This window comes from Heterodontus francisci, chromosome 35 (genome assembly GCF_036365525.1).
Source record: "Heterodontus francisci isolate sHetFra1 chromosome 35, sHetFra1.hap1, whole genome shotgun sequence".
Classification (NCBI taxonomy): domain Eukaryota; kingdom Metazoa; phylum Chordata; class Chondrichthyes; order Heterodontiformes; family Heterodontidae; genus Heterodontus; species Heterodontus francisci.
Window position 1 is genome coordinate 19,425,007 of NC_090405.1, and position 5,191 is coordinate 19,430,197.

The 5,191-nt window shown below is 45.8% G+C and overlaps 1 non-coding gene across 1 annotated transcript; it reads right to left on the bottom strand.

Annotated features, from left to right (window-relative positions):
- Positions 1 to 4,798: 4,798 nt before the first annotated feature.
- Positions 4,799 to 4,872, bottom strand: trnat-ugu (transfer RNA threonine (anticodon UGU)). Its single transcript has one exon. It is a non-coding gene; the product is annotated as a tRNA-Thr (tRNA).
- Between the last annotated feature and the right edge of the window lie 319 nt (positions 4,873 to 5,191).

Here is a 5,191-nt window from a genome sequence, read left to right on the forward strand (position 1 = left end):
GGTACGGGTGTTTGTGCAACTCGAGGTCTGTTTCAAGTGGTGTTCCACAGGGCTCAGAACTAGGTTCCCTGCTTTTTGTGGTATATATTAATGATTTGGACATGAATGTAGAGGGCATAATCAAGACGATTGCAGATGACATGAAAATTGTCCGTGTTGTTGATAGGGAGGAGGATAGCTGTACACTGCAGGAAGATATCAATAGACTGGTCAGGTGGGGAGAATAGTGGCAAATGGAATTCAAATTGGACAAGTGTGAGGTGATGCATTTGGGAGGTCAAAAAAGGCAAAGGAATACACAATTAATGGGAGAACACTGAACGGTGTAGAGGAAGTGAGGGACGTTGGAGCGAATGTCCACAGATCCCTGAAGGTAGCAGGACAGGTCAATAAGGTGGTTCAGCAGGTATATGGAATCCTTTCCTTTATTAGCTGAGGTATAGAATATAAGGGTGATCTGGGTGTCCTTGCCAATAAGTCACTGAAAGCTAACATGCAGGTGCAGCAAGCAATTAGGAAAGCTAATAGTATGTTAGCCTTTATCGCAAGAGGATTTGAGTACGGGAGTCGTGAATTCTTGCTTCAATTGTACAGAAACTTGGTTAGACCGCACTTGGAATACAGTTTTGGTCTCCTTACCTTAGGAAGGATATTATTGCCATGGAGGGAGTTCAACGAAGGTTCATCAGACTTCTTCCAGGGATGGTGGGACTGTTGTATGAAGAAAGGTTGGAGAAACTGGGGCTGTATTCTCTAGAGTTTCAAAGAATGGGAGGTGATCTCATTGAAACCTACAAAATACTTAAACGACAGTCAGGGTAGATGCAGCTAAGATCCCTGGTTGGGGAGCCGAGAACCAAGGGAAGGAATTTCAAAATAAGGGAGTAGCCGCTTAGGACAGAGATGAGGAGAAATTTCTTTACTCAGAGGTTTGTGAATCTTTGGAATTCTCTACCCCAGAGGGCTGTGGAAGCTGAGTCATTGAGTATGTTTAAAGCAGAGATTGACAGATTTCTAAATACAAATGACATAAGGGAATATGAGGAAAGTGTGGGGAAAAGGGCATTGAAGTGGACGATCAGCCATGATCATATTGAATGGTGGGGCAGGCTCGATGGGCTGAATGGCCGACTCCTGCTCCTATGTTCCTATGTTCCTAACTCCACATGATCAGCGAGGCACAGCCTCAGGCCGACTTGGTGGGTGGTGCAAACAGATATTACTGCTTCTGATCTTCACCAGAACAGAGAGTGAGATGTAACATTGATCATCAATCAGACTGTGAGAGAATACAACAGAATAAAACACATGGAGAGACACTGTGGAATAACAAATAGATTTGATTGGAATGTTGAATTCTGATTGGAATGGATAAAACAGCAGATTAAATTGGGATTCTCATTGATCTGGGACAGAAAAGAGAAACTGATGGAAAGAAGGGAAGAAGAAAGAAAAGAAAGGATGGAACTGTTCACTTTTTTCCGTTTTTTCACTCACCCATCAAAGCTGGATAAAAAAAGTTGCAAATAACAGAGAATTTCACCAGAAAGGGAGATTAAGTGCTGTCGAAACCTTGGATCGAAGGATGCCCCAACAGATCATTTGTTTAACTGTCTCCTCACTGGGGGATTTCAAGCAGTGAGTAATATTATTCTCTACTTTTGTTAAATGAACCCAGAACTGTCACTTGGAATTAATATCTGTGTTCCGACTCCTGAATTATAAAATTGTGACTTTATCAATATTTTCGGGACACATTTCCAGCTGAAAGAACTAAGAACTCTTTTCTAATTTACACAATACTATATACACACTCTTCAAGCCTCCTAAGCTGGCATCCTTGGTGCTGCTCTCTCTTCTCCCAAACCTCATCTCATTTGACTGTTACATCATCACTCTGACAGTGGGAGGGGTTGATCCCACTGTCTTCAGCATTAACCCTTTACATCCTTATACTACACTGTCTGTCAGAAAAAAATGGAGAGAGGGAACTTCCTTCATTTATCGAAAAACCAGCTGCTCCCAGTTGAAAATCAACTCAAACCCATCAGCGAGAGAGAGAGACTGTCAGAGAACTTCCTGCATCCAGTCCTGACCCTGTCACACTCAGCAGATGCTCACCCAGACCCCACTCTCATCAACACTGAACATTGTTACCGAGACACTTCAAATACTGTTGAGAAAAGGCAGGAAAGGTCAAAGTTCACAGCTGTTATGAATAGAACAAAGTTTAATATCTCCTCACCGTTTCTCGGTAACCACATGAGACAATGGTTTTCTTATTTGGTTCCTTTGATTTGTCTTGTTCCTGACTGAGAAATATTCCAAACTTTTTTTTTTATTTCCAAAATATACTTTATTCATAAAATTCTGTAAAAATTACATTGCCAAACAGTTTCCAAACAGCACCAAAAAATACAAACATTGCAAGGGAGATCAGTTTCCTTCAATACTGTCATGAGTTTCTTCACAACCCTTCCGTTTCACAATTGTCATGTCAATTACAGTTTTACATTTACAGCAATTGAGAATATTAACGATACAGTTCGAGGGGTTTCCCATGGATCCAGCCCCTCAGTCCAGCTTGGTGGGGGAACCTTACACTGTGGTCTTTCCCCATTGAGCCTTTGCTGCGGCTGCCCCAAGCTTTAGTGCGTCCCTCAGCATGTAGTCCTCAGCATGTCTGCAACATTCGGTGGTGGACAACTCTTTGCGCTGGAAGACCAGCAAGTTTCGGGCAGACCAAAGGGCGTCTTTCACCGAATTGATAGTCCTCCAGCAGCAGTTGATGTTTGTCTCGGTGTGCGTCCCTGGGAACAGCCCGTAGAGCACAGACTCCTGTGTTACAGAGCTGCTTGGGATGAACCTTGACAAAAACCACTGCATCTCTTTCCACACCTGCTTTGCAAAGGCACATTCCAGGAGGAGGTGTGCGACCGTCTCTTCCCCACCACAGCCAACGCGGGGGCACTGTGCGGAGGGGGCGAGACTTCGGGTGTGCATGAAGGATCTGACGGGGAGGGCCATTCTCACCACCAGCCAAGCTACGTCTTGGTGCTTGTTTGAAAGTTCTGGTGATGAGGCATTCCGCCAAATGACTTTGACGGTCTGCTCGGGGAACCATCCGACAGGATCCACCGTTTCCTTTTCCCGTAGGGCCTTGAGGACATTCCGTGCAGACCACTGCCTGATGGACCGGTGGTCGAAGGTGTTTTCCCGCAGAAACTGCTCCACGAAGGATAGGTGGTACGGCACCGCCCAACTGCATGGAGCGTTCCGCGGCAATGTTACCAGGCCCATCCTTCGCAACACCGGGGACAGATAGAACCTCAGCACGTAGTGACACTTGGAGTTTGCATACTGGGGATCTACACACAGCTTGATGCAGCCGCACACGAAGGTGGTCATCAGGATGAGGGCCACGTTGGGTACATTTTTCCCGCCCTTGTCCAGAGATTTGAACATCGTGTCCCTCCGGACCCGGTCCATTTTACATCCCCAGACGAAGCGGAAAATGGCTCGGGTGACTGCCACGGCGCAGGAGTGGGGTATGGGCCAGACCTGCGCCACGTAGAGCAACAACGTGAGCGCCTCGCACCTGATGACCAGGTTCTTACCCACAATGGAGAGAGATCGCTGCCCCCACATGCCCAACTTTTGTCGTACCTTGGCTACTCGCTCCTCCCATGTTTTGGTGCACGCCCCGGCCCTTCCAAACCATATCCCCAGCACCTTCAGGTAATCTGACCTGACGGTGAAGGGGACAAAGGATCGGTCAGCCCAGTTGCCAAAGAACATGGCCTCGCTCTTGCCGTGGTTAACTTTGGCTCCCGAGGCCAGTTCGAACTGGTCGCAGATGCTCATCAGTCTGCGCACGGACAGCGGATCCGAGCAGAAAACGGCGACGTCATCCATGTACAGGGAGGTTTTGACCTGAGTGCCTCCGCTGCCTGGGATTGTCACCCCTCTTATGCTCGCATCCTTCCTAATAGACTCAGCAAAGGGTTCAATACAGCAAACAAACAAGACCGGGGACAGAGGACAGCCCTGTTTGACTCCAGATTTGATCGGGAAACTTTCCGATTCCCACCCGTTGATTGAGACTGCGCTACTGATGTTTGTGTAGAGCAGTTGGATCCAATTGCAGATTCCCTCCCCAAACCCCATTTTGGAAAGCACGTCCATCATGTAGGTGTGTGATATCCTGTCAAAAGCCTTCTCCGGGTCCAGGCTGATGAGGCAGGTGTCCACCCTCCTGTCCCGTACGTAGGCGATCGTATCCCTGAGTAGCGCGAGGCTATCAGAGATCTTCCTGCCGGGTACAGTACAGGTCTGATCGGGGTGAATCACCAGCTCCAGAGCAGACTTGACTCGACTGGCTATGACTTTGGACAGAATCTTGTAATCAACATTAAGCAGTGAGAAATATTCCAAACCTCAGATCAACCCTCCCACTTGTGTCGTGTCCCAGTCTCAGTTACAAGCAACACATAATGACACACACACTTTGAAACATACAATACGGTCACACTTTCCTTCAGTGAGATTAAGGTCGAGCTTTTTTTCCAGGTTGAATGCAACTGTGAACAAATTTGTATCAAAGAAGTTGCCTTTGAAACATCAGCACTGAATTTCTGTACGAGGAGGAAGAGCCATTCCAAACTCACATCCTTCACAAAGGCTGTTTTCTCCTGTGAATGAAATTCATCATGTAATTTGAATTCTCAGTTAAAGTTCACAAGACACAGACATAAATGTTGATCCGGAAACTTCTCAAACATATTGCAAATATGAAATAAAGCTCCGCTGGGAATCGAACCCAGGATCTCCTGTTTACAAGACAGGTGCTTTAACCAACTAAGCTACAGAGCCAGATCACAAGTGCTGTTGTAATTGAAATCTGAGGTGGTTACTATTTATTCTCATCCCACTTCTCCACAGGTCACAACAAAAATTTTAACTTTTCCCACTTACTGATACAGTCAATCATATGCTCTATTTTTCCCAGAATAGGAGACACTTAATGAACAACAAAATTATCAGTTTCTTATAGAACAAGTTTTATCTAATCATGAAGTAAAGCATAAACACACAGGTGGAAATTTTAAAAGTTCCCTTTTTACCTTAACCAACATTTAAAGTCCCTTTCTTACCTCAGCTGAACACACGCACACACACATACTGAAAAAAA